Genomic DNA, 13,210 nt, shown 5'->3' with positions numbered 1-13,210 from the left:
ACCACCCAGGGAAGATACGCACCCCCTCATAGTAATAAGACAGGAGTCAGTCTGGGGAACTCTTGGAATGAAGAGATCAGCACTGTCTTCTCAAGACATAAGTTAAATATCTAGAACTTGGCCATAAGATTGATCATAAGTAGATGTTATCAAGGGATCCAGGCTTAAGAAAAACAAATGACTTCAAGGATACTATGCCATCTCCCTCACTCAAACTAATGGCAGAGGGTCAAGTAAAAAAAATCATACATCTGTGTTTCAAGAAGGCATCCTATGGTGTTATCCTAAAGATATCAGAAGTCATCAGGCCCATCCCCCGCCCCCTCAGTTTACAGAGAGAGAAATGAAGTCTAGAGAGGTTAAGTGACTGATGATGACACACAGGGAGTCGAATCAGGCTTTAAAGTCCAGTTGCTGTTTTGTTTTTTAACTCCAGACCTAGTTGTTTTTCCCACTGTACCTCTCTCAGTTTTCAAAGGAGGCAGATATGGTTATGGACCATGCAAGTCTTGCAAATCTTCATGGATCTTCTGGGTCTCACCCAGAAGGATAATGCTGTGATTTCTCATATCCAGTGCTGACTACTTAAGAATACTCCAGGGACAGTCCAAGGAGGTCAAAGACAGAAAAAAGTTCCATATATACCAAAATATTCTTGGCAGTAGCAAAAAGAATATGGGGTCAGTGCCCATTGAGTGGGGAATGGCTGAAATGATACATGATTGTAGGGAAAGGAACAAGGATAGAGTCCGATCTGTAATTTCAGACTGCTTCTGCCAATATAGATTGGCACCTTCTCTACAACTTATAGTCCTAGAGAGTTGCTTGGAGAATTGAGAGATTAAATGACATACCCAGAATGTACATTAAATGACATACCCAGTCAGTACATATATCATAGGCAGAATTTGAACCTAGGTCTTACTGCCTTCCAAAGCAGCTTACCAACTACTCTGCCATACTGCCTCCGTTCATGAATATAAGGGAATATTATTACATTATTTCACAGTAATAAATGAAAAATGTGAATAATTCAAGAAAACATGGGAAGACATGCATGCAGGGCTTGGTAAGCAAAACCAAGAAAATAATACACTCGATGTCTAAAATAATGTATATTAAAAGGATGTTAAAATGAAGTCAAATGCTGTATAATTATGATGACCAATCTTAGGCCCAAAGAAGAGACCAGGAAATGCATTTCCTTCCTTTTCCTGAAGAAGTGGGAGACTCTGGTTGCAGAAGATGGCAGATGATGCTGGACAGGATCACTGTGCTGGTGGGTTTTGTTTAACTCTCCCTTTATTACAAGAGAAGGCTCACTGGGTGGAAGAGAAGGTATATCAAGATATATAAAAACAAAAAAAGTATCAAAAACATTTTAAGAACATTTCAGGGGAATCAGAGAAAAGCACAGAATGATTTGGACCAGAACACTGACTTACTGGCTTTGTAGATATGGAAGGTCTAAACACATCCAGAACCCCCAAAACAACTGAAAAATGTATGGCTCTTCTAGATAAAATAACCAAACCACTTTGAGCTTTTGAGTTGAGCTTTGAGTAGGCATCTGGAGACTGTGGCCAGGGTCAGGATTTCTCATAGTAGATTTCATGTGAGATTTCACACCCAAAGCTTGATGTCTTTGGGCATTCCTGCAGGGATTGAGACTGAGCAACTGTGAAACCTTCAGAGACAGCATTTTGTACATATTTCATGATTCCTTCTCAGGGAAAGGCAAAGGGCCTCGTTATCTAGGCTGTTTATTTTCCTCACCCTTTCATGGTTCAGCTGGTGTGGGTTTTAAGTGCTACTAATCCTAAAGCTAGACTCAATTCGTGCTCACAGAGGAAGACAGTCTCCAGCATCAGGCACATATGTTCACACTTGTACTCCATAAGTTACCCACATCCATAGAAGAATCAAATATATTAGCCAGCTATTCTATGGGATTTTTCTTCATCATAGAAATTTAATAGGAAGAGCAAAGAAAAAGATAGGCCGGATAAAGAAATATTGGTTGAATATTTAAGGGTTACTTTATCTCATTTGATTTCTCATAATAACCATATGAGGTAGGTATTATTACTATTATCATTATACAAATATGGACAATTTATTTAAGTATTACTTTTAAATATGTAAATTATTGTTATAAAAAGAGGGGAGGCGATTTGTCCAATAGTTACCCAGTAAGTGGCAGAGACAAGAATTGGGTTGAGGTTTTCTTGGTTCTGCCATTCTACCTGCTACCCTAGGCTAATGGAATATATTTACTCTTTATGTACAGTCCAACCTGCTCCCACTGGCTGAGATTCAATTCAATCCAATTTAATTTCACAAACATTTAGCAAGTATTGCTACATATAAGCAAGGCACTGTACTGAGTGCTAGAAATGCAAAGACAAAAGTTTCTGATACACAGGTTTTGATGAAAGAGAGAAGAGACCAGGAAATTCAAAGAACATAGCTGAATATGGAGCTCTGCCAGAGGTGAAAAACTGTAAGTAGGGGTGGAAGCAACAGGATGCTTAGGCCACAAAACAGGAATCATGAGAAGATGAGAGTATGTCAAGAGGGGTCACTAGAGTGCCAAAGACATACATTACCTCCTTCACTATTAAGTCTGGGCCTAGTCGTGTGGTGTGTGTGTGTGCGCGCGCGCGCGCATGCTCGAGTGTGTGAACTAGACCAAGATCCAGAGAAAAACCAGGCCCTCAGATGAATGACTAAAAAAGAAATAAAGTATTTTCCATGTGTGCCATTGGGTATTTGGTATTTGGTCTGTGATGATTTTATGCCTCAGCATTGTATCTGGAAGTACCTTCTAAAACCTTCGCATTCGTTTCCAAATACTAAACTAAGACACAAATAGAAAATTGTGGGAGTACTTACTCTCAAGGAGCACATACTCTAATTGGAAGAAATAACATACAAAAGTGGTTTCAACTTCATGGCAAATGGAAGGGCCCAGTGATCCCTGGGGTACAGTGGCAGGGAAGACTGCAAACCTCAGAAGTCCTTAGGGTGTATCAGAAGGTCAAGCGGCAAATGTTACCGGAGTTCCGAGGGAAGGATCACTGGATTGGAATGGTCAGGAATAGCTGATAAAATACAAAGTATTTAACATATATTACTTATTTGAGCCTCATGCATCCCTGTGAGGTTTAATAAAATTTTTATGCCCATTGGACGTATAAGAAAACAACCTTTTCAAAATGTTTTATGACTTTCCCATATTCACACATATGACAAGTGCTGAAATGGTCTGAATTCAGGTGCTATCAGCTCTAACTTAGCTCTATACCCCATGCAATCCTTTATCTAATTGAATAGACTATTTTGGCTAAAAAGTAACAATTCGTGTAGCAGAGGTTGACAAAGTAGGTTGGGTCCAGACCCAGACCATGGAAGGCACTGAATGACAGATGAAGATTTTGGAATTTATCCTGCAGACACAATTCTGAATAAAACAGTAACATGATCAAAACAGCGTCTTAAGAAAATAACAGTTTGTATCCACTAACTTAAGGGGTAAAAGATTGGTGGCATAGAGACCATTTAGAGGGTAGTTTGAAGTAATCCAGTCATGTAACCATGAGCTCCAACTAGGGTGATATCAAGGGGAAGGTAAAGGAGATGGCATTGCATGAGGAAAGAGTACTGAACTTGGAGTCAGAGAATATGGGGTTGAATCCTGGATACTCACATGCCCTTCGTCAAGTTATTTTACCTCAATGGGTCTCAGTTTCCTCATCTGTAACATGAGGCAATTAGACTCTGTGACCCCTAATGGTTCCTTCTAGCTCCAAATCTATTAAATATTTTTTAACCTCGTGTCATTATAATTTCTTCCCCCATCTTCTGTGAAATGCCTATAATTACTATCAATTTTGTTTCTATTCTTCCAGGCTTCATTACACACCAAACAGCAAAGTAAATTTTGTGAGCCTATTTACAATTTCTAATTCCACTCACTCAGCAGTGTGTGTTGCCACACTTGGTAAAAGGAGATTTAGCTTGAGTTCATGCAGGAAGGCTTAATTAGTCTCCTGTGACTAAAATTTACTTCCTTTCCTAAATTCATTTAGATTAGAAGAAAAGGAAATAATCTCCCCATAGCAATGACCAAAGCATTTCAAATTTATTTCTAAATAAAGTTACAACCTTCCGGGCTTATAGGAAGTGCTGAAGTTATTGTGTGACAGTACCCATTTCTAAATCACTTCATTTGCTGTATCATTTCTGGCCATAAAGGATCTAAGTTAATATAATGCATCAACAGAGAAGACCATGAAACTTTCCTCATTAGAGATTTTAGAAAGTGGAAGAGGTGTCAGATTTTGAAGACCAAACAAGTCAGATGAGAAAGGGAGAGATTTCATAAGGTACTTCCAGATACAGTGGGAGGCATGAAATCATCACAGACCAAATACCCAATGGTACAATATGGGTCTGAACTTAGATCCTGTTTGAAATTCAGCCACAGGTAACAAAAGATACCCTGAGGAATATGTACACAGCACCCACCCATTTGGTCACCTTCCAGGGATGGGCCATGTTGCCATGAGGATAGACTGAGACTCAGAAAAAATGAAAAATCCCTGAAAATTGCAGCCCTGCTGCAGTCATAGTTTCTCCTGGTAATGGCCCTAGCTAGGTCCTAAGTTCTCTCCATATACTGAATTTCATGCACAGGATTATGAAAACCAGCCTGAGCAAATGCCAGCAATGACTGCACCGCTCTTTTCTTCCAATGAGATAGCTTCACCTGATCCCTTTGGCCCCAGCTGCTGCCTGCTGACTCAGCTGCCTCTTTGAGGTGGTCCTCTGGAGACCCAGACCTGGAGACAGGAGATAACAGAGTACGTTTTAATAGGAGTAAAGAAAGTCTCCGTTCAAGTATCAATTCAGCTACTGATTAGCTGTATAATTATAGCAAGTCATTTTCCTTTCCTCATCAGTGATATAAAGGGGTTAGACTAACTGGTCTCAACCATCACAGAATTGGAACCAGGAACCTCAGAGGCCATCTAGACCAACCTGAGGAAAATTTATTTTAATGCTGGATCATGTGATTATTAGTATTAATTTGTAATATCCCCTTTTCGGTCAAAAAGCCATCTCTTATTCTAGCTTACAGAGAAAACTCACTGGACTCATTCTAGCTGAGGAATGTCATCACATTCCTGTCTATCCCAAGCTCTAGTCCGGGTCTAACTTTGGTTTGTCCTGAAAACAGAAACTGAATGGAGCTGGTCAAGAACTACTCCTGTGATCTTGTTCCCATCATCAGAGTCTGGGGTGACCTAGCACAAGAAGGAGAATAGAAGCCAGAATAGAGTGCTTTTTTTCCTGCCCAGATTCCTGGATGCTGCTAAATCTTATGATTAGGCCTCATGCCTCAGTTGACCTCCTTCTCCCCCCACTCCTACCCCCACCTTAATGATGAAGTAATGGGGAGCCACTGAGAACTCATGCTCCACCTCCTCATTAAATATTCACCAATCAGGATTACCATTCACTTGTCTAAAGGGAAACAGATTTAAGGTGACACAAGACATTGTCTTTTCTTCTTTGTTCACTGAGCAAGACCACTATCAATTTACTGATTATTGGCTGAGATAATTAATACATTGATTTTTAATACCCTGAACTTTGTCTCTCAAAATTTTGTTTCTGACAAACTCATATCTCAACAAAGATCCCTTTAACATTCCAGAAAATGGGGCATCAGTCTTTGTTTGAAGGCCTCCAATGGAAGAAATCTTGCCCATATTGCCAGGCTTGGTCATCAAGCCTTTGTAACAAAGACGACCATTTCATCCATCCATTCTCTTCCTTATAAGATCATTCCTCAACAATGAACTTTTTTAGCTATGATCATAGGCAACAAAATTAGGAATGAATTGTGTCCAAGCCCACTGGAGGGAGATCTATGAGAACCTGGGGACTTTAATTCCAGTTTTTCTAAAGGTTTTCTATAATACTATATATTATGCAACTGAGTCATGACATTCTATAATAGGATAACTTGACTTCAATCCTTTTGATCTCAAATTTGGTAATATTCGGGGCGGCCAGGTAGCACAGCAAGTAAGAGCACCGGCTCCAGTGTCAGGATAACATGTGGATCGAATCCGGGCTCAGACACTTATTACCCACCCAGAAACACCTGGCCATGTAACCTTGAGCAAGTTACTTAACCCCAATTGCTTTAAAAAAAATTGATAATATTCTTCCCCAGATAACTCATACCACTTTTGGATCTCTCCAATTATTAGGAAGTTTCTTCTTAAATCAAACCCATCTCTGTAGTTTTCCTGAAATTTTCTAGTTCTGACCTCTGGATCAAGTAGAACAAATCTATTCCCTTTTCCACGTGGCAACCCTTTAAACACTTGAAGGCAGCTCCGTTGCATCTCCAAAATCATTTCATTTCATGTCAGTGTCTCAAGATGCCTCCTCGCTACATGGTTCTCTATTACTCTGAATACCTCAACAATAAGCTTAAAACCTCAAGATCCAAATTATCCTCCGGTTCATTTGAGTTCAGAGCACTAAAACGTCTCCAAGAGCACACTTGAAATGTGTGCTACAGCAGCGGTGTTGTAATAGAGTTGGTTTAACTACTTAAATGTCTGCCCACACAGATTCCTCACTACAGTCTTCTTTAATCAGTTCTAACTAAATGAGTTAAAGGAGAATAATTCAGGAACTAGCCAGTCATTCAGAATGTGCAAAGCACCCCCTTCTTTTCTCCAAACAGCAGCTATTTAGAAAGTCAGGATTTTAGAGCTAGCATGGTTCTAGTTAGAGATCATCTGGGCCAGCTCCTTCTTTTTAAAAGTGAGGAAATGAAAGGCCAGAAAGCAGAAGGAACTGCTCGAGGACATACAGTCAGGGAATGAGTAGGCAGGATTCAAATCCCTGCTTCCTGATTCCCAGACCAGTGCCCCTTCCTTCATGCAACAAAGTCTCCCTTGAGTACCCTGTTCTCTCACATACAATATGTTAGGATAGACAGACCAGTGGTTCTGGACTAAGAGGACCCATCTCTGACATCTAGCGTCTGTGTGACCTTGAGTGAGTTGCTTAATAGCCCTGGGCCTCAGTTTCTACATCTATACAATGTAGAATTTGGCCTAGATGGCCCCTGAGGCCCCTTATAGCCCCGGATCCAAATGATAACCCTATCATCATCATGAGATATTTGAGTGGCATTTATTTATGGGCATTTACTGAAACCCTGAGAGAGGTGATGGGAAACATAATGGGGAAGCTTTCTTCTTAGGAGTTGTCTAAGCATGAAATACCTGATTTTATCATGACTGGAAGCAGTATGGCACAGTAGAAAACAAGATGGTTTTGGCGTCCAAGGACCTCAATGCAACCTGTTTCTAAAGCTTTTTATCATAGGGATTTGGGGCAAATCCTTTCACTTGTTTCCTCATCTATAAAATGAGGCAGTTGAACCAGGTGGCCTCTAAGTTCCCTTCTAACTCAAAATCTATATTGGTATCATCTTATAACACAAGGACAATAGCTTGTTAGGTATTCCCTTAACCTTTGTAACAAGGTCCTAAACTTCTAATGCAGGAATCTACCCAAATTTGAACTTAAGACTATTTAAAATAACATTCCAAGGCCTCACCACAGTATCCTCCCTCCCCTTAAACCATCCAAAATCTATTCCATTTCAACTTTTTTTTCAGTCATGTCCAACTCTTCCATGACCCCATTTGGGGTCTTCATAGAAAAGATACTGTAGAGGTTTGCCATTTCCCTCTCCAATTCATTTTACAGATGAGGAACTGAGAGAAACAGGGTGAAGTGACTTGCCCAGGGTCACACAGCTAGTGTGTCTGAGGCCAAATTTGAACTCAGGAGGATGAGACCAGGACTCTGTGTACTACGATGCCACTTAGCTGCCCTATTGATCCCATTACCATATATTATAGAATAAGAACAATTTACTTAAAATAGAAAATGCTATAATATTAAACAAGCACCAAATGATGAAGAGGGAAAAAAACTCTTGCCCCCATAGTCCCAGGCCAGCTCCTTCATTACTCCCAACTCCCAGTGCTCAGACATCTAAAGTCACAAATCCTAGGTGCCTGGTCAAGCACTAGAACCAAACTGTAGGCCAAGCCTCAAGCACTTTCAAGCTTTAAAATGTCCTCACACTCTTCTCACAGAACTGTTCTACTCTTTTGTATTCACCTTGTTACCTGTGCTTGTTTTCAACTTCTACACATGTCTTCTTTCAAAACATGAGTCAATTGACGAGTTTCCTGAACATTTTGGAAAATGGTCTCTTGTAAAATGTTCTCTTTGGATAGCTCCTTCCCACCCCCTGTTTTCTTCATTACTGAAATTGTTGGTTTATGATATTAGAGTTTCATTTTTGTCTCATAAAACTTTAGGTCATAGAATTCTATTTTTCCCTTTTCTAAACTTTGAAATACATAATCCTAAAATCTAGGGGGTGTATCATTAAATCATGCCCAACTTCCCTCTGCCTCTCCATCATCTGTTCTATGAGCGAGTTATTTTCTCTCAAAGTTCCATAATTCTATATTAATCAGTTATTTCTTGTTATTCAGTATCATATGCAGAATAAGTTTCCCTCATTACCTCCTCTACTTTTCAAAGAATGGAATTAACAATTTCAAGTCAAAGATTTATCAGTTACTCTATATTTTGTAGACATTACTCCATCAAACATCCAGACAGCTGAAACCCCTCCTCACTCCTATACCAAGTCTCCAAATCAGACTTATGATATGTTTCCTGAAATGTTCATCTACTGCCTCCTTTTATCCTGTTGATCTGGAGTGTACTCCCAAAAATATATTGATACTGTTTCTCCTATCAGTCCTTGCCAAAATGGTCTTCACTGTGGCTTTCCTCCCTGTGGCTTCTAGGTTTTCTCATACAAATATATTATCTTCATATAGCTCATCATAGGTGTTATCTCTTCCATAAAGCTTTTCCTGATACTTCAGTTGTTGGTGTTCAATATTTCTTATGATAGATGCATAAACATTTATTTATAGATGTATATATGCATACATGTGTGTATGCTGTATTCTACTAGACCCACCGAAAACTCCAGTAGAATGTAAACTCTTAAAGTTTCATTTCCGTCTTTGTATCAAAGTCTGGTACAACACCCTAAGCACAGTGGGAACTTAATAGTATTTATTGAATTTTATTATGATGTGCTATTTTACTCACCCTTTTATCTATTCTGACCCCTTTGAACAAAGCATTCGTATATAGATGTCTAAAGATGTGAATTTTATTCCCATCTTTTTTCTTCTACTTAGTCTCCTGTGAATTATTCGTCCTCTCTGTTAGTAGGTCATTCAGTCTCTTTGATTCATTCAGAGAATGATCTAAGACCTTAAAAAATGAGCCAAGCATAAACATTTTTTCAAAAAGGTCTTCTGGTAATAGACAGGTGATATAGGGATTAGGATGAGGGTCCTAGAATGAGAAGACCTGAGTTCAAAGCCAATCTCCAACATTTGCTAGTTGTATTCTCGTGAATAAGTCACTTAACTTCTGCCTGTGATTACACATATAAAGCACTCTACAAAACTTAAAGTGTCATATATAGAGCAGCTATTATTAGTTTTCACATCATTTTATCTCTTACTCAAGTAAAGTAGAGAGGTAAAGAAATTAATTTACTGGAATGTACTTGTAAAAACCTACTTGGGCAGGAATCTGTTTAGTCTACTTAATTCATCTGAGCTAATGAAGGCTAATGACTTTAAAAGACAGTTCAACAACTTTTCCAACATTCTTTGACCAAAATCTGATTTACAGATAATAATTTTGTCAGACTATGGAGCTATTCAGCTTCAAGTAATGATAGATGAAAACTTTGATTATGTAACAGATAAATTCAATTAAAATTATTTAATCTACCTTATTTTTTAAAGTTTATATACAATGTATTTTTTAAAACATCAAATGCATTCCCATAGTGAATTGAAAATGTGGTTCAACTCAGGAAATGTTGATTTATCCTCAACTTTTCAAGACCATTTCTACTCAGAGAAGTATACCTGCATTACAGAGTCAATGTGAGATTCAAAGATATACAGCCCTATTTCCACAGAAGATGTCTATCAAACCTAAAGATTACTATATAGCCTTAATTCCAAAAACTCAAATTAGTTTACAGATGATATTCTCACCCCAAACCCTACATACGACGAAATGAAGAAACAAATCAAATCTTTTACACGATCACATGAACGAAGCCGTCCACAAGTCGCTTCTATCTGGGCAGGGCCAAAACCAGAGGATCTGAGAGCTTAAAGAGGAGCTGAGTGGGGGCAGCTGAGCAGTCTAATTAAAAGAGCACGAGACCTGGAGTCAGGAGGACCTGAGCTCCTTTGTGCTAGAGACTGTGTCATTTTTGTCTTGGGATCCTCTGTTTCTGATCCAAAGTGGACACTTAAAAATACTCCTTGAATTGAACTGAAAGTTTTGTCATGTGGCCTTGAACTTATTACTTATTGTTTCAGAGCAGAGGGAACCTGACCTTTCTGGTGTCATGGATCCCTTTGGCAGTCTGTGGAAGACCATGGATCCCTTCTAAGAATAACATTTTAAAATAATTGAAGGAACTGTTAAACTTCAGTTAGAGTTTGGGGAAAATAAAGATGGCATTTTTTTCCCATCCAACTTTGCAAAAACCATGAAATCTATCCATGGTCCCCTTCTGGGAACCCCATATTAAGAATCTGCCTTTCATCAGTGAATCAGTGAACATTTACTGATCTCCTTCTATATTCCAGGTACTGCACTTAAGTGCTAAAGATACAAAGAAAGGCCAAAAAAAAAAGATTCCCTGTCCCCAAAAAGCTCACAATCTAAGGGAGAGACAGCACATAAACAACTATGTACAAAAAAGCTATATCTATCTGATATAGGAAATAATGGAAGGCACTACAATTAAGAAGGATTGGAAAAGGCTTCCTGTAGAAGGCAAGAGGAACTTGAAGGAAGCCAGGAAGAGGAGAGGAAGGAAAGCATTCTATCACAAAGGACAACCAGTGAAAGTGTCCACAGTTGGAAGATAGTATCCAGTTCAGGGCTGGGGCCCTCTAGGTCCTCAAATACAGCCCTTTGACTGAGCCCAAACTTCAAAAACAAATCCTTTTATTAAGGGAATTTGTCCCAAGTTTTACAGAACAAATCCTTTTATTAAACAGATTTGTTCTGTGAAGTTTGAATTCAGTCAAAGGGCCACACTTGACTGAAAAAAAGGACCCCTTTTGGCCTTGAGATCACGGGTTCCGCACTCCTGGCTAGTTCAAGGAACAGCAAAGAAGCCAGTATCACTTGGGGGGGAGGGAGGGGAATGGTATACCAAAGTATAAGAAGCATGGGAAAGTTTGGGGGTAGGGAGAGTACATTTTGAAGGACTTTGAACAGCATTTTCTATTTGATCCTGAAGGTGATTTGGAGCCATTTTAATTTATTAAGTAGGAGAGTGACTTGGCTGTAGCTATGCTTTAGAAAGTCACTTTGGCGGTTAAGTGGAGGGTAGAGGAGCAAGGACAGATCTGTAAGAGGCAGACCAACCAGCAGGCTTTTGCCATCATCCAGAGGAGAGTCGATGAGGGCCTGCACCAAGGCCACAGCATTATCAGAGGACAGAAAGGGGCTTAAGAAGTGTTACAAAGGTAAAAGTCACAGGCCTTGACTATAGACTGGATATGTTGGAGGTGAGAGAGAGGGGGGAGCTAAGGATAATTACCTAGGGTGCAAACCTAGGGGACCAGGAAGATGGCGGTGTCCTCAATAGTAACAGGGAAGTTTGGAAGGGGAAAGTTTAGGGGGGGAAAGAATAAGCTTGGTTCTTCTGAGGATGAACTTAAGAAGTTTACAAACCTCCAGTCTGAGATGTTGAATAGACAGTGGGTGACAGAAGAGGTCAATAGAGAGGTGTTTCCATTGTCATTACTGGGTCACTGAAGTTGTATCCAACTCTTCATGAACCCCTTTGGGGTTTTCTTGGCAAAGATACTGCACTGATAATCCCTCCACCCTCTCTTGAGGCAGGTCTGCCAACATCTGTCACAGAATCCTCCCTGTCTTAATTGCATATGACATAGTACCTGGGTGGGGAGGTGTTGCTGCTATCTGAGGATCATGTTGGGAACAGCTTAAGCCCACTCTGGCAGAGAACAGCAGGCATGGCAAAGGTGAATATGTATTCTGTAAGTGAATCAGGGAGATAAAAACCACCTTGCTTTTATTGCTGCTATAATCATAAAGGATGTATCCAACTTCATTAAAGAGCTATCTGATTACAGAGGAATTCATCACATTTTGTATTAAGTCTTGGAAATATATTTATATTTTAACCTGTCAAGTGGCAAAGGGTATGGTGCCTGAGAGAAGGAATTTAATGGGCTTGTCTAATGTTTCTTCAAGGGAGAGAACAGATAGCACCAAGAGGATGTCATCTGGACCAGGACGTAGATTGTCCAAGACTGAAGTTTCAGTGGAGTCCATTTCAATAGCAAATGTACAGACACTTCCTTTCCACTGGTTATAAAGCCATCCAGAGCTATAGGATGAAGACACAACCACACAACAGGAGTTCCATTTGCATGATGAGATTTCAATGGGGTCCCTGTGATCCTGGGGGAAAACACAACTATCCCTAAACACTTTCATTCAACAAACATTTAATTAATTATTATCTACTAGGCTGCATAGTATAGGAGAAAGAGAAAGAGATAAAGAGACTGAAAGACAGAGACAGAGAGACAGAGGGAGAGACAAACACAGAGAGAAACGGAGGGAGAGCTGGTCTTAAAACCAGCAAGTCCTAGGTTCAAGTCCTGCCTCTGACACATATTGGTTGTGTGGTCCTAGGGAACCTTTCAGTGATCTAGGCAACCCTCTAAAATCGGAGAGGTGCTACCAGCCTGAACTGATAGAAGGGATTTCCTCACTTGGGAATTATAAGCCCAATCTCTAAGCCTAACCCTATGTGTAAACCATTATTTTAGGTGCTAAAATCATAAAACCAAAAAATGACCTCTGCCCTCAAAAAGCTACCCTTCTCCTGGGGAATATATTACATAACATGCACATATATATATATATATATATATATATATACACACATGTGTGTATGTACATATATAATGCGTAATCACATAATTATAAA

The 13,210-nt window shown here is 39.6% G+C and overlaps 1 long non-coding RNA gene across 1 annotated transcript in view; it reads right to left on the bottom strand.

Moving 5' to 3' along the window:
• LOC138158107 (uncharacterized) overlaps positions 1-13,210 on the bottom strand; it is a 192,671-nt gene that overhangs the window by 71,480 nt on the left and 107,981 nt on the right. The gene's annotated exons all lie outside the window — the stretch shown is intronic.

This window comes from Petaurus breviceps, unplaced genomic scaffold (genome assembly GCF_028583685.1).
Source record: "Petaurus breviceps papuanus isolate PSGF00001 unplaced genomic scaffold, PetGlider_PUasm1.0 174, whole genome shotgun sequence".
NCBI classification, from domain to species: domain Eukaryota; kingdom Metazoa; phylum Chordata; class Mammalia; order Diprotodontia; family Petauridae; genus Petaurus; species Petaurus breviceps.
The sequence above is the reverse complement of the archived record's forward strand: the minus strand, read 5'-3'. Positions and strand labels throughout refer to the sequence as shown.